Source organism: Zootermopsis nevadensis, unplaced genomic scaffold (genome assembly GCF_977971745.1).
Source record: "Zootermopsis nevadensis isolate Lab colony 2312 unplaced genomic scaffold, Znev_1.0 Znev_ptg000045l, whole genome shotgun sequence".
NCBI classification, from domain to species: domain Eukaryota; kingdom Metazoa; phylum Arthropoda; class Insecta; order Blattodea; family Termopsidae; genus Zootermopsis; species Zootermopsis nevadensis.
Genome location: NW_028259177.1, coordinates 1,202,621 through 1,224,486, shown reverse-complemented (window position 1 = coordinate 1,224,486; position 21,866 = coordinate 1,202,621). Strand labels below are relative to the sequence as shown.

General features: G+C 37.9%; 1 protein-coding gene across 7 annotated transcripts in view; it reads left to right on the top strand.

The window, feature by feature from the left end:
• Positions 1 to 21,866, top strand: part of LOC147871604 (oxytocin receptor A-like) — a 546,632-nt gene that overhangs the window by 160,933 nt on the left and 363,833 nt on the right. For all 7 annotated transcript variants that reach the window (XM_087360682.1, XM_087360685.1, XM_087360684.1 and 4 more), the window contains exon 3: positions 626 to 682. The gene's annotated coding sequence lies outside the window, so the exon portion shown is untranslated. The remainder of the gene's footprint in view (positions 1 to 625; positions 683 to 21,866) is intronic.

Sequence of the window (21,866 nt, the reverse complement as noted above, 5' to 3'; positions counted from 1 at the left end):
CATATCTGTCTGTCCGTCTTTGTCTCTGACTGTAACAGCTCAATGAAATGATGAATAGAATTTCATTCATGACGCTTTTAAAAGAATGGGATGTGAGAGTGTGAATTTTATTCAGATGTTTCAGGAGGGCTGTTATGACCACGACATTGTGTTCTATAAAAGGTGTTGAATTTTTGCCATGATTACGGTCCATCAGCTTTTCAGTGATAATATTACTTTATCATGTTAGTCTTGAGTTATTCAAATGTTTGCACATTTTTAAATACCTTGCCAATGATTTTGGTTCCTTGACGTGTTAATATGTCTCGTTGCAGCGAATTTATTCAACATCCGAAGACCAAACGTCGATCCTAAGTGCTTAGCACTTATTCTGGAGGTCCTGGGTTTGGTTATCCATGCGGTCGCTGACTTACCTAATTGATGTTTCTATTATTTCTCTGTCCCTCCACGTGAAAACTGAGTCAAGAATCTTTGAATGGGCTAACAAAGCTCCCACCAGGTCGTTCCCAGTTAATCATTAATTGTCACTTTCCGTTTGATATATATTATATACGCTTTTAATATAACTGTCATTAAATAAGCTAAGAAATAATGAACATTGATTAATGTGGTGTTCTTGTTTCAGGTCTGCTTTCTGCTATTGGCTGTGGTATGAACAGATCCCTGCTTACATCCGTGCAATGTAAGTGTTCTCTTTCTTTCATTACTAAGCAAGTATTAGAGAGAGCTAAGGCCCTACTTTATATAATGGAATTGACTTGCCCCTGGAGAACTTGCTGGAAAGTCGATTCTTCTCTGAGCGTTCGAGTTCGATATAATCGAAGCCTGTACTAATACATATTGTATGTGACGAGCCGAGAGAGGCGGGTAGAATCGATACTATAAGCAGAAGGAGATGCCGGTTAGAAACGATGGAACCAGAAGTGATGTTCTGCATTTTGAACGGAAACATTCGCCGCTCATGTAATTCAATTGCATATCGTGTCGTTAGATGCCAGGAACAGCGTGAGTGGCTATACTGATAAGCAGATAACGCATGCAAAATGATAGACTAATTTTTATAAGTTTTTTTAAATATTCGCACCCCTAAAACTGCAAAGAAAACTCTTCTGTAGCACACCGTATTTTTGTATAAGAGTTCTCAGCTTTCTTCAGACTTGCGACTTCACTCGTTGTTTCTTATCGTCTTACAGGCTAAGTGACGAATTAGTTGAAAATTAATAGCAGTGTGTTAAACACGCTACTAATTTACTGTTAACAAATAGGTTCGTGTATTTCTTAATAACTTTCTTTAAAACGTGATAACATGTAAATTATTTTTATTTATTCCTTTAAAAGTAAACATTTCATGCAGGCGATAACTATGTCTTCGCTTTAGAGATATGTAAGCAAACAATACAGAACATTTCATGGAGCCACGTGTAGAGAACCGCTCTTTTAATATTTAATATTTCCACTAAACCCACAGCAAGGACTTATCTAATCACACTGTGAATGATTAATAATGTTGCATCGCTAAGAATAGGAAGTAAAATTGCGAAAAGAATAAATATAAACATGTGTGATCTCTTAATCTGATAATGACTGTAAATTCTCTTAAATGTTTCCTGTGAAAACACTCCGCCAAAATTGAACGAACCTGAAATGGAAACAAAGCGATATATAACGTAGCGTGTTGCCCTGTCTGTATCACAACTGAATAATACTAGCAACTGTGAAGACGGTCGTCTTCTATGATGTTTCGCCGTGTAGTCTGGTATAAGTTTACCGACGTTTCTGATTTGTTTAGTGCCTCCATCATCAGGGCGATGAGGCCTAATGGAGGCTGTTTATAAACCAAACGAGACGGTTTAAGGGTAAAAGTGTCACTAAACATCAGAACCCCCAGTAATTATAAGTAGATTACTTTGTGTCTCATCTACCCACTTCTGTTCAACTCTACAGGTAGTCTCCTGATTTTAACACACCTTAAGCAGCTGGAATATGATGTACGTATAATGTTGTGAATATAAGTGATACCGTAGTTTTAAAATGTACGTATGCTTGTAAAATCCTTTTATTTGGATCAGTAAATCATAGGCCTAACGAAGCGACGTTTCGATAATTTAGAATAGAAACGCTAGTGTACTATGACATATGACATACCATACGATGCCAATTATGGTAATATTTTACTGTCGACGTAATGTTTCGTATTCATTATTGTAGAATTCAATCTTATTTTCAAAGTGCGCTTATAATTTTAAATGAGGGGAAAAGAGCCCGGCTTTATCCTGCATAAAGTCCAACTCTGCATTATGAAATGAAAAAATTCCGGATATTTATTAATGTATGTCAGCTTTCTTTTCATCCGGACTTGAAACGTTGTCCCGAAAGCATTTTTATTATGAAATAAAACAGTCTGTCTGCTTTCAAGAATAATTACAGAAGGAAAGCGATTTTAATCAAGGGGTGCGATGCACAAGTGAATACAAGTTTCCTTTTATTCTTCCGGAAAATTATAATATAAGGTCTTCAAGGTTTGAAAGGTAAAAGTACTAGAAAAGGGAAAGCTGTCCCGTTATATTCAATATGTAGGCGTTTGGGGTGAGTGGAGGTATAGCTCCTCTCTTCCTTGACCTCGGCATTAGATGGGGGTGAGTGGTCAGCATCACGCCTCGGCCGCGCTTTACTTCCGGGAAAGGACCCCGGTACCCATTGGAGAGGAGGCTGGGTGGGCCCCAGAGCCGGTCTGGACGCAGAGACTACAGGAAGAATCCTCTGTCCCTATCGGGGATCAAACCCCGATCATCTTTCAGTCCATAGGATGTTTTGAAAGAAAATTTTAAGACGTTGTTCATACAGTAGACAAACTAAATCCATAATGGGTATATTCATCTGCATTAGTTTACTTCATATTTTCTTCCAGAACCAATAGAGAAATTTGGATATAATCTAGTACTCAGATATACTGCAATATTTGTGCTAAAAATTTAAATTAGTTTCGGAATACTTCATAAAAACCTGTTATTTAGAGTTCCGAATCTGACGATGGAAGGTAACATTTAAATAAATGACAGCGAGACAATTACGTCACATACTGTCAGCTAAATGCATAGATCAATTTTGGCCTCCCCCACAAGAAGGATAATTTTGAAATGATTGGAATATTAGGTCTATAGTGAACGGTTATTCATTCAGATTGGATGCTTTCCTTTTTCAGGATATGTCGTGGTATTCCTCAGTTCTTCCAGGCTAATTGTACGATAAATTAGCAATGACGTTTGACACATCGTTAAATCATATACAGAAGAAATTTATTATTATTTTTATTATTATATTTTAGTCTTACGTGGTAATAACATGCTACTAGGCGACTTGTGTCATACCATTTGCACACAGTTACACACACTCAGTGCAACAGAAATTAAGTGCTAAAATGTTTGGATGCCTCTAACCGGAAGTTACATGTGTAGCTGGTGTCATAATTTCAGTCTTTCGCATTATCCTTGCATTTGTCCGAACGTGGCTTTTTCTGTCTTCTGTTAATTACAGTTCAATATTCCAGACATTAATTAAGTAAATATCCAATTATATATTCCTGATTTGAAGAAAACTGGGATACTGGCTTACTGGGAACGACCCGTTCTTCAAGTGCCTGAGGACTGCGGGTCCCAACTTTTTCGTTGGCTTGATCTATAGACGTTCGGTAGGACTCCTTGGACGAGGGATCGGCCCGTCGCAAAGCCTCTACCAGTATACAGGACAGTACAACACAGAAAAACGAGGACAAACATCCATGGCTTGAGTGGGATTCGAACCCACGGTCCCAGCGGCACAAGGCCCACGCCTCAGACTGCGCTACCACTGCGGACCCCCGTTTTGACGAAAAACGTGAATTAATGACATGACCCAGACTTGGAACTAGGTCCCATGAGGAAGTAAAAGTGTGAACTATAGACTTCGCTTCGACATGTGTATTCGCTGGTAGCCGCATTGCTAGGGTAGGAGACTAACGTTGATGCTGTGAAGAAAAAATTTTCAGGTTACAGTTATTATGTCGGTGTATGTTTCTAACGCGTATGGTGTATTCCCAGAATTACTCTTTTACAATTTGTAGTTGTATATTTTTTCGAAAGTATATATCAAAATTTACATGTGAAACTCACATCAAGAGCAACTGGAAATGGATAACGAGATATGTAGTTTGTGGTATTCGAAAAAGAACGTGTAAACCAGAATGTCAGTGAACACCAAATCACCTAAAAATAAAATATATTTTTTTCTTTTCATTTGTAGCCTCGCCGATGCGCTAGGAATAATATATTGATAAAATATTTTAAATGTTATAATACGACTATGTTTTGCTCGGTATGATTTGAGGATTTTAAAAAAAATTGCTTGTTTGTGTATGCTTTAATTACCATAGTCTTAATATTATCATCACTGTCAACAGTCAACAGTCTTTGCCATAATCATAATTACTATCACCATAGTTTTTGCTGTCATAACCGTGTCTTCGTCCGTCCTATTATCTTAAGAAAGGAATTGGAAAGTTCATATATATTCAAAATGGCGCTCTTATTATGGAAAGTATAGGCCACTGAGTAGCGTCCTCATTTCCGCGTGTTGAACAGAAGATGTAGGCTGCAATACATTACTGCAGACCGAATGTACGTCATTTCTCGTTATAGCGCCATTCAAAATGCCAAATCGATATAATCGAAAGTTCTGCAATATGCATTATACTCACCTCGGTGCGTAAACGGAATAACTCCAAAACGAAGATTAAACCGTCGCTTCGGAGCTAGAGATTTTACAAGGCTTCATAGAACTCGCATTTTGTGGCACGCCTTCAGATTATAGTCAGTGAAGATGTTGGATGACTAGGGTCCGATTCCCCGTATAAGCTCGAGTGTTTCTTTACGCCAGTAAATGTCGACCGATTCTGGACCCTACATCTCCTGTTAAATGGGCATCGGTGTAAATCTGCTGAAGCCTGAAGCTGACAACTAACTTCATATAATTTTGGGATCTATAATAATTAGGGCTTCATTTCCGCGTTCGATGCTGTGATAATTAAATACAAGTTATGTTTTCATGCTTTTTAGTGTTGATTATTTCAACTAAGACGAAGCGAATGTCGTTCAAATAATATTTTTTAAAATTAGTAACATATTTTACTCAGAGTAAGTTAAGCCAGAACAGAGGTAATCAGGCTGTCATTAAAAATGGCATCTTAAGGAAAAGAAACTGTGTGGACGATTTAAAATAAGCAGATTTTCATGATTCATCGGTAACGTTAAGGTGACGAATTACAGTATGAGAAAGATTTTGCATTGAATGAAAGGAGCTTCAACGAGGTTTTCGAGGAAAGAAATTTGTGCCTCTGTTAATTCACTGAATCCTCTTAACGCTCGAAATCGTATCAAGGTTCCACCTTTTATTACCCTTTGAGCTCCGTTAATTTGATTAAACTGATGGACCATATCTTTTGACGTTGTTCTTCTGGGTTGCGACGCCGTGTACAAACGTTTCGGATAAATCTTCAGGGCTAAGTCTAGACGGTGTCACAAACTTATCTCACGTATCTTTAGATTTTGTATGATATTTAGGGTTTTAAAATACATAAGAGAGCATACTCGAGGTTACGCTCTACAAATATCTGCTGATATCAGCACATTTTGGCTGCAGGTAACACGGTTACAGTTCTTCAAAGTTGTGCAGCTAGACTTACTCTGTATAACAACGGATATCAGTATTTTATACAGCATTAAGAAATCGATTCTGAGGTCGGACGGTGCATGGAATTGGCACAATATAGTGTCCAGTGGCAAGGTTTGGTGGCAGTAATGACTTCCTACTGCCAGGGAGTTCGTTGGTTGATAATTTGTTGGTTAACTGAAATCAAACGAGACTGGCTGTCGCGAAAACAGACGTCGATATTATGCCTCCATTGCACCTCCATTCTGGTAGAACTTTACCAACGTTTCAGAAGTCCTTGCTGCATCAATCATTGTCACCCTGATGATAGAGACAGCATGGACCTCTGAAACGTTGGTAAACTTCTAGCAGACTACATGGTGCTAGAACCTAAAAGATAGCCATTCTGACGTCGTATTATTTTTGTAATAATTATTTATTCCAGTTGAACTCAACCCTATACCACTAACAATAAGTTTAATTACATATATATTGTTTAAATCTTGTCTGTCTAATGACAATAAATTCTTATTAAATATTAAAATATTACATTAATTAACATTTAAAATATTTAAAATATTAAATGATATTCTTTATCGAAATATTCGATTTACATTAGACCATCATTTTTCATTTTTCACGACATGTTTCAGTTCCTAAAAGAACTATCTTCAGGTGTAAATAATTATATAAAGATTCAAATCAATAATAACTTAAATACAATTTCTTAAATACAATTTCTATATATTATTTTAGCGTATTGTATTTAAGAAATTGTATTTAAGTTATTAGTGATTTGAATCTTTATATAATTATATACACCTGAAGATAGTTCTTTTAGGAACTGAAACATGTCGTGAAAAATGAAAAATGATGGTCTAATGTAAATCGAATATTTCGATAAAGAACATCATTTAATATTTTTAATATTTTAAATGTTAATTAATGTAATATTTTAATATTTAATAAGAATTTATTGTGATTAGACGGATAAGATTTAAACAATATATATTTATTATATCACAATATGACGCAACTTTACCATCTCAAGTTTAATTACCTTAAGTCCAGCAGCATATGACTCGGCAAAGCGACTTGACAACTTATTGCACTCGCGAGAGTACCGACAGCGTAGTCTGACCAACGCTGATTGGTTTATTCTCAAAACGTGACAGTTATTCCTGCTGAGCAACTGTTATTCGGCGTCGTGTCCACTTCGGAGTTAGTTTTTGGTGCCACTTTCAGGCGAGTCTATCATCATACAGTATCGCGTGTCCTCTGGTTAATTACGTAAGAAGGATACGGTCTCCGGGTAGAAACAGCATTATCTTAAAATATGCTCAGTATCTAGGCAGCAGCGGACGGCTGACAGGGGGCAGTCTTCCAGAAATAGGCCTAGCAGAAGGCTACCAACCTATAGAACATTGTGTTGCGATGTTGTAAAATGTTTAACTTCGATGTTAGCAGCGTTTAATCCCGGTTTTATTATTGGGCTTATTTCGTCAAGTGTGATTTATGTGCAGAAACTATCCAATTCTCATCAGTATATGTACCATATGTCGTTCTTAGCCGTAATGAAAGGTAGGTAACCTCTCCTGCACTTACGAAATGAAACCACAACATGAGGGCTCCCAAATCAATACGTACGCCTTTTGTGCACCTCTTACTCTGACCTCTTCAGGTGGAGAGGCCGCAAAAGTAGTTTGGGATTCTATTCAGCAGTTCCTACACAAATACTCTGCAGTTGGTGTGTTCATTGGCCACAAGCTTCGATCGTCGATTGCAGATCTCATAACGACCTTGTGTTTCCCTCCCTCCGTTATCACTTTTTTTGTAATAAAACTCACTTCTATTACATTTTCAATACTCGTTCTATAGCGGAATATGGTGGGTGCTCTGTGAAGCTGACGAAAAAGCAATGACCTCTCAGTATAAATATTAAGGCCGTTCTACACCATTCCTTTGAAAGTTACTGGAGTTAGGTCAGAGAAAAAATAGTCTATTGAATGGATTAAAATGAGTTGTAGGTCAGCTTCAGAAAGTGTGACCGGCTTCAGTTTAGTGAGTAGGCACACAGCACACATGCGGAACCAAAGAAATTTATAAAATTCCTTGATATGAGCTGATGGTTCGTTACCCTTTTTAAAAGAACTCCTTACTAGAATATATCATAAGTCAAATGATTCCGGTTTATAACTCTCGTACCATATTTGTTTGAGACCCGTTTTAATATTTTCCTCCCAGCTCTTACTAAGTGGTCTTTCATTTTAGGCCTTCCGACTAATATTTTGTACGAACTTCGAGCTACATGCCGCACCAATAACGTCCTACTTTTCTCTGATCATTTAATACTATTTTATGTGTATTATTAGCTTTCCAGTATAATATAATTACTAGCAGCTATTGGCAAGTTATAAATTCGGCGACGGTGGTCTAGCTGTTAGAAGGCTGGCCTTGTAATCCTGGGGTCTCGGGTTCGATTCCCGGCGGTGCCCGAATTTATAACTTGTGTTGGGCAAGGCCGTGGTCTAGGCAACACGGAGTTTTCCTCCGGGGGCTTCCCCGGTTTCTCCGTGGCATCCCAACAATTACTCCATTCACACACAGAAGAAGGCAATGGCAAACCACTTCTGGATCATCTGCCAAGAACGTATATGAACAGGTCCCAGTCCGAGAAAAGGATGGAAGGATCCTGTTCATATGGACCTGTCGTCAGACAAAACACTAAATAATAATAATAACCCACTTATGTATGTATGTATGCGTGTATATATATATATATATATATATATATATATATATATATATATATACGCATACATATATATATGTGTGTGTGTGTGTGTGTGTTCTTAAACAGGGGAAATGTGACGACAGTTATTAATAATTATGAAACGCAATTAAAAATGTTCTGATATTTTACGTAGGGGTATTTGGGACCACCGGCCCCAGTAGCCACGCGGTCTGAGGCATGGACCTCGTGCGCCTGACTGCTGCGACCGTGGGTTTGAGTTCCGTTCAGGGCATGGATGTTTGTCCGCGTCTTTCTGTGTTTGTATAGGTAGAGGCCTTGCGTTGGGCTGATCACTCATCCGAGGAGCCCTACCATTGTCCAAACAGATCAATTAAATGAATAAATAAACCTCGACAACTGTAGGTAAAAGAGGAGATAAAGAAAGAAAGAAAGTGTTTGGGACTGACATACATCAAAATTGAGTTCACGAATAAATAAAAGCAGATTAAATTCGGGGATTGCTTGCTATTGAGCAGTTCAACGTCCTGTCTCCTATCTAAAATACCAAAGACTAAAAAATACAGAATTATGCTGCTGTTTCTCTGTGTATGAAACTTAGTTACTAATCCTAAAAGGAAACATAGATTGAGAAATGACTGAGGAAAATACTTAGACCTAAGTGGAAGGGACAGGAATTTGAAGAAAATTGTATAATAGGAGAGACGATCAGATGAACCGAGCGGACACCGCTTTGACTCACAGTAAATGTCCTTACGGTGACAAAATCTGTTGAGATGGGCAGATCACATAGCGAACAGGAGTGAGGTGAAAGGTGCGTACAAAATTTTAGTCGGAGAGGAAAAGACCACGTGCCAGACCGAGAAACCGACTAGATAATCGTGTTCATTTCGGTCAGGACATGGAGTTTCGCGCTCCTTAAAATGGATATTTCTTGACCGGCTGAGCCATCAAAACTCTACGCTATTTAGTTATTTATATGTATAGTTTTTGTAGACATTCTTATGTTCGCAAAGTATCAAATAGTTCTGTATCTGGAAATAAATTAACGCATCGTCGCCATGTTTTACTTTTCGCAAAGGACGTATATTTGCCTAGGCCAGTGTAGGCGTTTCAATATCTGGGAACTGTAATCTTCATTTAACAGACGAGCGAGGCTTCCCAGTCCAACAAATCGATAATCAGCAGGGAAATGAACAGCTCATGGTTCAAATACTTGCAAACTTCTCTTCTGTCATCAAAATTTCTATTTCAAATCCATTATTTTAGTTCATGAAAACACAGACCTGATGAAGTGTGAACAATTGCTGTACTCTTTTTTGATAGGAAATAGAAGACATTTTTCGAGTTCTTTGTACGAATTATTATAAAGACTTCGTCTTTGTTCGTCTGTCCGCATATTTCATCTCAGGAATATGCGAGTGAAATCGCCAAAATCATTTGTCTCGTCCAGCTATATCAAAGCTTTCCTGAAATATTTGAGTCCAGTCAATAATTTTAACATATTACATCTATTTTAATATCGTGCTTATATTTCACTTGTGTGTCCCGAAGGATCTTGTCCCTTAAGGCTCTTCAGTCAAATTTCTGACACGTGTATATCACTTCCTCGTGCGTGCTGCATAACCGTTAATCACAGCCGTCGTGATTTAATGTCCATGGTATTCGGTAAGGAGTGTAGATCATGAAGTTCTTTATCATGTAATTTTCACTGTCATCTTGTTACATTATCTTCCATACGAGAAAATAATTTCTTCGGTACATTTTTCTTAAACTTCCTGTCGGTTGGTTTTTCCACGGGTTGAGAGAGCAGTTAAAGGTCATTCTTTCAAGTTAAATATGATTTTCTTACTAATTTGCGTGAACCAGTGAGATTTTTAAGTGTGTTTGTGTATCAGTTCTCTTTAGTTTTGTGTATGTCTACGAACGAGCGCGCGTGTATGTGTGTGTGGGGGAGGATACTCCTTAAGCACAAAGCAGGATAACGTTCAGATAAATTTTATTGGGTTGCTGAAACTTTAATAATCAACAAATCGACGAACAGGCAGAGAAATGGACTACTGTCCGCATGACACTCGAAGTCTGCTGGGAAACAAAATCATACTGCGCAGGCGCAATCCGCCTATTCGTGTTCAAACCTCATTATACTTCAGTAGTCTCTAGTAGCGCAGTGCAATGTATATATAAATAATGTTGCAGGGGTGGACGTATGTTTCGTGAACGAGTATAGCGTAGCTCCCAGCGGACAGTAGACGATAGGTTTGCCACGCCTATTTCTAAATGCGTTATCGAGAAGGTGTGATAAATCTGTTAACCTGAAAATTCGTTTTCACAGTCCACAGAAACTATTGAAAGGACCCGTAATACCCGAAATTTGTATGAAGTTTTAATATTCAAATCCCACAGAGCAGAAATGTTTTAAATCTGTTGTTGAGTGATATATCGGGGTCGAAATAGTACGATGTTTCCTAGGAAACCTTGAAAGTAAGCAAGAAATTTGAAGATAGGTTAAGTAATGTAGATCAGTCAGTAAAGTGACTGTCGGTGGACTGCTTAACCACAGTTCGCTTCCCGGTAAAGACAGTGATTATTTCTCTTCGCCGCCATATTCATAGCGCCCCAGAGGCCCAACAGACACTCCAATAAATACAGTTCAACTATTTCAGGACATCTCCCAGTGATGGGCTCTTGTAAACCTGGTAATGAACTTTCGAATTCCATGAAAAACAAGGCAATTTATTGTGCTCTGAGTAATATTTGCTTCTCGGGAACGGCTCCGATACATGGCGTTAGTTTACCACGCCCAGATCACTTGTAGGCCACACCCAGCCTCCCATCCAAACAGCGACGAGGGCTCTTTCACGTTAAATAAGCAACTGCAATGCAAGCTTTTACCAATTACTTCCTAGTGTTGTGATAATGCATTGTCCTACACTCTATTTGAATCCATACTGATCTGGTCATAAAACACGAAGTTGCTAGTCGCTGAGCTCGTCAAGGACTATCCTGCCTATTATGTAAGCCGAAGGTTGAGTACCCTGTTCACAAGAGCTTATCATTGATCACTATTCTGAGCCACTGCAATGCAGCGCACAGAGTTACACAATATTATCCTACAGAGCACCTAGTTTCTTTTGTGATCTCTCCCCTTCAGATTTCCGTATTAAAGTTTGTGTGCATTTTCCACCTCTCGCCACTCGTGCTACATACTTTGCTCGACTCATCTTCTTGATTTTATCACTCTGGTAATATTCGGTAAAGAACACTTTAACGGCGTACGAAGTTCAAACACTGTAAAAGTGTGTTCAAATCTGATTCGAGGCACACCTGTATGTCCTCAGTCGTCGGTTTTTTTTTTGCTGTCCTGCTGAGATACGATCATAAAATGTGCTGACCCCATGGTCTTGAGTGAAGAACACTGATCTTTAGCACAAATATTATGCTTATCTTTGGTCCGCTGTCCGAAGTATTGATATTCACTTGTCTGTTTGGTTTTTTCTGAATGTATTATAACTTCCGTTCATAAGGTAGTATATTTGCGTCATATTGTGAATTAGGTTAATATTTTAATATTTTCCGTCAAATCACAATTTTAATAAGATAATAAAATATAAAATATTTAAAATATCATTTCACGTTCCGCATCGAATGATCGATTTACAAATTGAAACGTCTCTTACGACATGTTTCGGTTATTAAAATAATAACTTCCGTTGTTGTAAAGTATTACCAGTAAAGTTTGCATCAAATTAGAAGCAGCACGATGTTATTCGAACTGCTAGTAGTGAAACACGTCACTTGCCAGGCCGCATACACAGACTTACTTAATTCTCGCGTATTGTAGGAACTTAAGAAAGGGGTCATTTTACTACACTATCGTACTCTGACTATTCCTGTTCCAAACACATTGTACTTCAGTAGTCTCGAGTAATGGAACGCATTATGCATGTTAATAGTTTTGCGGGGACTAATGTTTTGTTATAGAATATAGAAGTGCCACGGTGGTCTAGCGGTTAGAACGCTGGCCTTGTAATCCTGGGGTCTCGGGTTCGATTCCCGGCGGTGCCCGAATTTATAACTTGTGTTGGGCAAGGCCGTGGTCTAGGCAACACGGAGTTTTCCTCCGGGGGCTTCCCCGGTTTCTCCGTGGCATCCCAACAATTACTCCATTCACACACACACAAAAGAAGGCAATGGCAAACCACTTCTGGATCATCTGCCAAGAACGTATATGAACAGGTCCCAGTCCGAGTAAAGGATGGAAGGATCCTCTTCATATGGACCTGTCGTCAGACAGAACACTAAATAAATAAAATAAAATAGAATATAGCGTAGGAATTCATGAACACGTGACGCCCAGCGAGTTCTATTGGCTCGCAGACAATACGTGATATTTAACAAGCATTTCTGCAAACTTATTTTTGACTTCTGTGTATTTACTAATACAACGAAGAACGTTTTTCACGAAAAGTGGTTTAAGGTTGGCAATAGTGAGGGCCGTGCAGTATCACGACACACATATGTAAAGGTACTTTTGAATCAACACATACAAAGCTCAATTGATTAATTCTGTTTATTCTGAGATCAAAATTAATTATGAGAAAAAGTGGTAGGTGATTACTCGATAAATGTCTATACTTGAGGTCTGCAATATAACGTGACAAGCAGGCGCTCTGATAACGAACTGCTTTGTTAACGTGTCAGCGGTACTGACGAGTACTGTCAAAATATCACTCAACGTCTCTTGCTCTACTACAACAACGAGCAATGTGGAACCACTTTGAAAGGAGAAAAGCTTTGTTGTGCCTTCACGTATATAAAATAAACAAGAGTGCGCTGTTGAATAATCATAGAACCCCTAGAATTAATTCATTGCGTTAAACTCAATTAGTTGTTTATGATTTGAAGCTTTCACGGCGACTAAGTATAATAAATTTTTCTCGGGCTACCAGCTGTACTTTACATGGCTGGTAGCTCCAGAAGAATTTAGTGTATAAATTAGTCGTTCTATACGCAATATTTTTGTATCGTTTTCGAAAACATTATCTGGAAATGGAAAACGGAAGTTGCACATATATCGCTCTTAATATTGTGTGTGTATGATTGCTGTGTGTAGTTGTATATAATATTAATTCATACGACTTCAATTTGGAAAATTTGTATGTGATGTATTTCCAACAAACTGATCGTGTCTGTTTTTTCATTGAATCTGTGATCTCCTCTAGAAAATATCTGAAACTAAATATGTTAAAATAAGTTTCTTCTTACGGAAGGCCACGTGTTTAAACACTATATTGAATCAATTGAATAAAAATTTACTTGGATATTATCCATCGTCTAGTAAATATAAAACGTAAAACGACGTTTCGGAGATGGGACTCTATCTCTGTATTCAGGTTCCTACACAGTTGGGCCCACTAGATAGAGCTAATCCCTATCTCCGTACCAATATTTTATATTATTATATTTTATTATATTTACTAGACGATGGATAATATCCAAGTAAATTTTTATTCAATTGACTCTTCACCATCGTCAAGAAGTTTTAGATTTGATATACTATATTGAATATGTTATGAAAAACTACTAAATTTGTATTATCCATAAAATGTCTCCGACGATATCAGTAGGTTTATTATATTTTCTGAAAAATATCAACGTATCTTTAAATGCAAATAACATCCTCAAGCATTAAGAGAACAATAATAGTCACATGATGTTAGGATGATCTAATCAAGGTCGATGGGATGGAAGCGACATGACGGTGGCGTGAGAGAAATGAGAGACGAGTAATATCATTAGTCTGACAAACTTAAAGGAAGAAAACACTTGGGATAAATAAAATAGCTTTGTTGTTAAATATCCGAGACTGGTTCGTCTGCCTCAAGATAGTCCAGTGGCAGGTTTTTGTTGACGCAGCAGAAGAACCTCCGCTTTCGTAAAAATATTCTCCTCCATGTATGTGGTTAATAATTCTTTAGATTCCTTCTTCTTCTTCTTATTTCCATAGTTACAGTACAAACCGGTTAGAAATATGTACTTCTCAACGTTTACGAGAAGGATCAAGATGTTTTCTTCCGCGCGCTCAGTAATTCAAATAAATATTTGTAACCAGACCTTCTCGGTCATTATTTATTGTGTCATTTATGTTTAAATAACGGGGTATCTTTAACGTTAATTTTCGGTAAGACGGGGTTAGTAAAGTCTTACGTGCTTACGCTGCTCCCAAAAGTCATTGTCTTATCTCATCTAAATACTGTTTCGCCGTGATTTTGCAGCAACTTCTCTGACATCGGAGTGATTCATATAGTCTACACTAGAAGCAGCAGGCGCAAATACTGAACGGAAGGTAACACAGTTACACAATAAGAAATTATATGCGACTGAGTGAAAGATGTAGACTTCGAACCACGTACTTTCAAAATAAGAAGTAGATGTGCTAACCTTCCAACCGCAACATCTTTCACTTTCTTTCAAGGCTCAGCTACTGAGTTTCTATTCATTGCGCATTTGTTCATATTTCAGTAAAAAATGCCCACTCCATTCCTTATTATATTACCTTTTATTACTTCTTCTTATTTCTTCCTGTTACGTTTTCTTTCGTCATCTCCTTTTTCTGTCTTCCTTTTTTTTCCTTCCTCTTTCTTTGTTTATTTACTTTTTCCTTTCCAGTCTTTCTGTCTTCCTCCTTTTGTCTCTTTCCTTTATTTCTTCTTATTCCTTCCTTTGTCTCGTTCCATCTCTCTCTTCGCAAGATTTTCTTACTTTCTGCCTTCCTTTATCGCTCTTCTTACGTTTTGCTTGTTCTTTCCTTTCTGTTCGTGTTTTAAGTATGCGGATTCCGAATGAATAGATCCCTTATATTTCCACCGCATTCAGAACAGGGTTCGCGGCCCGTTTTTTCTTCTGTTGATTTGTCTATAAATGTGTCGCCCGTTGTTAATCCACCGCAGCACGCACTTGTCGCCATAAGCACACCAGCGTGAATCGCTTTAGCCCCGAAAATTGCAACCGTATTGTTACATCAATCTTGACTGACTGCATTCAAAATATTTTTATCAGTTCAAGATGACACTGTTATCTACGTAGCAGCATGTGTGAAATACATTTATCTCTGTCGGAAGTAATAGGAAATGGATGGTCCTATTGGGACCCAGCCTTTGTTCGTTTCAACAAGACTGATTTTTGGACTCGCCCTTATCAACATGGTATCTTTATTCCTCGTAATTTTATTTACCTTTAATATTTTAGACAGTAATAGCACTATTGTTCTTCTTTTGTTCACGTCCAACTAACGTCATAAACAGACACACAGATGTTTATAAATAGAAGCTAGACTCGGTCCGATAATCGTAGTTTGGAGACGAGAATTCTACATCTGTTTGTTATAGAACATCTTTCTGTATTCACTTGAAGCATGCTGTGACTGTACATCGCTCAAGGGAACTCTGAGCGAGAAACAAGGCAGATATGGGCACAATGTGTGAGGGAAGTTAGTTTCTAAGACTTGCTGGAACAATGTGGTACATCGGGGACACTTCTAGTACTGGAATGTGTCCTCTGTCATAGACTGCAGCATGGCCGTACTTTACGCGTGTCCCCACTTGCGTTAACACTGCACAGTGCACCACAGACTACAATTTAAACCGCCAGCCTCCCTTCACAATCTCGTAGTCTTATTTTATCGGTTACAGAACATTTGGTAAGAAACTGCCTCATTACTTTGTCTTAAACCCATCTTGTGCCTAGTATTTCAAATTGAAACTATCATCATCTCATATTTCTGTAAGACAGGTGGTTAGAAAGTAACTTCATATCTGGAAGTGAATTGTAAATAATAATATGGATGATACCACGCCATTGTATGGTTAATAAAATAGCGGAAGTTGAACCACGTATCATTACGTTGGACGAGTTTTTCGATCCTGTGTCCATACAGAGTTATTACCCTCTACTTTCAACATTTTCCATTGCTGTTAAAATAAGCTACCAGTTTTAAATATGTATTCATCCCCTTACAGTGCTGAAGCAACATCCCGGCGATTAAAATTACATCTCTAAGTAATTTTATTTCCCACGTTTAAAACGATTTGTACATGCTAAATTCGAAACCAGAACGCTCAGTCCATTTCAACTCTTTCAGTTACATCGGTGCGGAGTCAACGTGGAGTTTGCAACTTAGGATTTCGAGGTTGTGCGGCGTAGAATGATGAAAGTTATCCAACGTTTCGGCAAACATTGCAGTTGCAGTCTTCAGGGTGAATGTGGCAACTGCATTGTTTGAAGAAACGTTGACCGCGGTTCATCTCCGAAACTTAAACTTCAGCCACGAGAACAACTTAAAATGTGTTCTCAATGAACTACTTCGGAAATGTAAGGAATATTGGGGAAAACTAAAATGTTTGTTCCTGAACTAAGAAAAAATTTCACACGCTTATACTGGCGGAAACTTACGCAATGTTTTTATTTTAAATAATATTGCCTGCGTAAATATTTTCACCAGCGATAAGAAATGTGGCAGTCTACGGTCATTATAAATTTGTGCTTTGCAGTCTAAAATCGACAGCTCAGTTCCTTGGGACATTTATTAAAATAATGCAAGACTTTCTTCGTGACAGAACCGACAGAAAAAGTATTCACTAATCATAAAAGGGTAGCCTACACGTAAGTTGTTTGAATCTTTATAACCTACGGAAATGCTCTAATCGCCTCAGAGTTTAAATTACTGGGAAGGCAGTTAGATCTTCTCGTGATGCGTAAATATAACCCCCGGTGTTTATGTTGGCTAATTTTACTGTCCTGTCATAGAAGAACTTTGCTTTGTAGCCTGCTTTCCTTATCTGTGGAAAAACGCAAGCTTATGAAATAGCAAGCTGTCTGTCCAACTTTTTAAGACGCTGAAAAATTTTAATTGCATTTGCCATTGGATATCATTCCAAACTAATCTACTTTTTAATTTATCGCAATCAATATTAACAACTTAAACTTGTAGTGTGGTAGCATCAATAACGTCTTTTAATCCAAGATCATGAAACTTTATCTTCTTATTCTTCTTCTTCTTCTTCTTCTTTATTACGCCGTCTCCTTTACATGAGGTTGGCGACATATTATGAGCAGGATCCTTCCATCCTTTTCTCGGACTGGGACCTGTTCATATACGTTCTTGGCAGATGATCCAGAAGTGGTTTGCCATTGCCTTCTTCTGTGTGTGAATGAAGTAATTGTTGGGATGCCACGGAGAAATCGGGGAAGCCCCCGGAGGAAAACTCCGTGTTGCCCAGACCACGGCCTTGCCCAACACAAGTTACAAATTCGGGCACCGCCGGGAATCGAACCCGGGACCCCAGGATTACAAGGCCAGCGTTCTAACCGCTAGACCAACGTGGCGGTCATGAAACTGATTTTTACCAGTTTTTGCATTTTTAGTACGACAACATTTCTGAAAAATGTAAAACAACAAGGTGGCAGTTGAACGATGGAGTTAGAAATGTGAAGTTGAGTGTAAAGGTATGTTGTAAACATACCCAAAAAAGTGTGGAAGACATGCTTATTAAAAGTCAGTATGTAGACAATGCAGGATTTTTAGATTATGTCGGATAGCTTTAATGTAATACGTATCTGTAATCAAGCAATGAATTCGTCTCATAAATATACGGATTATTCAGAAAAACACCAAGAATTTTAAACGCACAGTACTATATAATGACAAGTATTTTTGTTTCGACTGTACCCTGCGTCTGCTAGTGGAGAGACAAATCTTGATAGGATGGAGTGATACAGGAATAACGACGGCGGAAAATGGAAGAAAAGTGAATTAAATATTTTATGAGAAGAAACGCATAGAGGCCTTTACGAGAGGAAGTCGAAAACAATTTTCGTTTATGTCTTAAAAGTGGTGTTGGCAGCTCTGAAAAAGATACCTGTCATAAACAATATGAACCTACCTTAATTACTATTTAGTAGATTTACATTGTCTCTCGAGTAGTGGATATATTGTGACACGTTTAATGTGACTGATCTGTTGACAGGATGTTCCAAAGAATAACAACTATTTTGTTAATTTTTTTCCAGAGGGTGTGTATACTGGTGACGAAATTTTGCGGAAAACTTGGCACATTGTTTTAATTTTGTGAGTCACATAACAGTTTAAATTTCGAGGTTTGTGTGTTGATGTGATTTGGGTTCTGGACGACCATCGACTGTAATGTGTGATAAAGTTTAGTAGATCGGTCAGCGTATCCGGGACTACCAAAGAACGGTTACTGATTAAATTTCTTCTGAAATTACTTGACTATTTCTCACGGAAATATGCCAAAGATACAAAATACAATTCTTACTTTGATTTATTTAGTAAATTTGTGGGCCACTGTATGAAATGCATTGAAAATATGTTCGACGATGTGATTATGTGAAGGAATTTTGTGAGATTTTAGGTTCTCAAGGCGGTGAATATGTCGTTATTCTGACTTGTGACGCTATGTGGACCTGTAGATTTCTACCAACGTTTCAGAGAAATATAGTGTCTCCGAAACATCATCCACACTTGTAGAAACTTATTCTAAAATTTCCTTTAGTTTTAAACTGAGGTATAGCCTATAATTCTGTTAAAAGGACTTGAAGAACCATATTTTATTTGAAGATGTCTATTTTCTGTGTTGTTGCGCCGTGTAGTCTAATAGGCTGACCCCCGTAGAAACCTCAAATCCTACATATTTTATTTGGTTTCAAGCTGATAACCCGAAAAACGTGGCTAGAAATTAATTGTGTTAACTTGTAAGCGAGGTTTCTTGGACACTAGAGGCTGATCCTTCTTTTTCTTAGCCTTTAGAATTAAGTCTGAACGACCTGTTTTAAATATGATTTGGTTGCGTTTCTCAAACAAACGTATTAGGCCTAGGATTCGCCTCTCTGTGAATGTGTTTGTTTCTTTGTTGGCAGTTTGATGGAAGTGAAAACTACGTATTGCCTTTCAGGCTGCAACTTTAAAGTTTCTAAAGAAGCGTTAGTACGGTGTTAAAATCAGACTGATATACGATAGGTTCGTTCGTATACTCACATATCAGGCAATTAATTAATTGTTGTTTTGTTTCGCTATGGGTTTTTTTTGCATTCAGGCTAATTTTTGTATGGTGTAAAAAGAAGGATGTTACGATGGGCTGGACATGTAGTTTTGATGGGAGAGGTAAGAAATTCATGCAGAATTTTGGTGGTTAAGATTCCTTGAAAATCAAGAAAAATATATTAGGATAACATATATATATATACATATATATATATATACATATATACACCGTGCCACGGTGGTCTAGCGGTTAGAAGGCTGGCCTTGTAATCCTGGGGTCTCGGGTTCGATTCCCGGCGGTGCCCGAATTTATAACTTGTGTAGGGCAAGGCCGTGGTCTAGGCAACACGACGTTTTCCTCCGGGGGCTTCCACGGTTTCTCCGTGGCTTCCCAACAATTACTCCATTCACACACAGAAGAAGGCAATGGCAAACCACTTCTGGATCATCTGCCAAGAACGTATATGAACAGGTCCCAGTCCGAGAAGAGGATGGAAGGATCCTGTTCATATGGACCTGTCGGCAGACAGAACACTACAAATAATATATATATATATGTATATATATATATATATATGCATCTTAGGGCAATTTTGTGTTGGATTAGTACGTGGATGACCGAGCCTAATGGCGTTGAACATTCTGGTCCAATTTTAAATTTTAAACATGTATTTTAATGTTAGAAATCTTATTTAGTTATACTCTATTCTCAGATTCCAGTAATATTCTGATGACGTTGAAACTTTGAATATAAAACATATACTGTAATTTATTAAAAGTCTTATATACTCGTAGTTATATTCTATTCCCAGAGTCCAACAGCATTCTGTATTTTGACAGGAAACTGTTTTTGTCTATATTTTACACATTGCTACTTTAAAGCTCCTCAAGCTACATTGTACATAGAACTACACAGGAGTTTACTTTGCTACGTTTAGAATGGAAAGTCGTTTCGACTCTATTGTTAAGATAGTGTAAGTAGGGAGGGGAATGTATCCTCTTTTCTTACCGTGCATTTAAACGCTTAGCAGTATTTTGTTATAAATTACTTGCTTGTGTTTGCATAATGTGAAGGTCGTACGAGGGCTGCAGTGTAAACTCTCATTGTACCCAGTGTAATCAAGTGCACTGTGTCCCGGCTTTAACCAAGTATGAGCCTGTTTGTACGGCTATTTCATGAAGTCTAGTTTCTGAGAAACTGTGACTGACTGCTTTCAGAACTGTGAATTGAAAGGTGCTGTATGTCGACTTGACTGAAACAGGATTGCCCAACACACCTCTTGATTTTATCCGGCCAAAAGTTTATGTTCCTTATATTTTGTTATCTCTCACAATCATTTAACAAAGCTGTATCTGTTGGTTATTCAATGCCACGCTGTTAGCTGCAATGCGCCAGAAGACGAGTTTTATTTCGCGGGAGGGGAGGTCAATGATGTGTTTATAACCATATAACTTATATAACAACCGAGGTTATTATGGTTATGAATTGATAGAGTGTGGACAGAAGTGGGCTTAAGAAATTCTGAGCTACTATCATCTTGGAAAATGACAGCCAGCATAGCCGGTGCTTTAGAGATTCAATTTGGTACTAATCGACGATCAGTCAGAAGCGTTACCTCTGTGTTAACCTATTCGTTACAGGTCTTTATATATTGCTGAGTCAGTGATGTTTGTGTTATATAACACAGAGATCCAATCTGCAGATTCTGATAGCGTGGAATTAAATGGGTATATGAGCATAAATGGTGAATAGATATGAATCTGGAAGGACGAAGTGGTCTGTTTACTGGTATCATTCCACCATTTATATGGAGAGATTAGGACAGTTATAGGTACTGTATTTTCATCCCATTAGGGGATAACTCGAATTAATCCAGACGGTTAATTCAGAGTAGCCTACAGGTCTAGGGCCTTAGTTATAAACAATCTGTTAAACGAAGTGCAAAACTAAATTACATATCGTCATTGGCCACCATTACCGTGTTCGTAAGAGCTCCCTACTGGACAGTATACTGAGCCAGATGAATACACTCCACATTCTCACACTGTATTTCCTTGAGAACATTCTTAATATCGTCCTTAAATTTACGAGAGAGCTTCGAAGATGTTTTTCATTCAGTTTTTCAGAATAGAAGTTTGTATTTATTTATTATCTCCTCCATACGTACTACGTAACCAGTACATCTGATTCAGTTTCATTTGAAAAGTACAAATTGTGAAATTCCTTGTGCAGTTTATTCCACCCTCATATCATGTCCTGCTCTTAGATCGAAATATTCTCCTGTTTTACACAACTCCAAAGTACGTTTATCTGTTGGAGTTCAGGACTGAGATTCGCAGCTACACAGAACAGATGTAACGGTATATTCT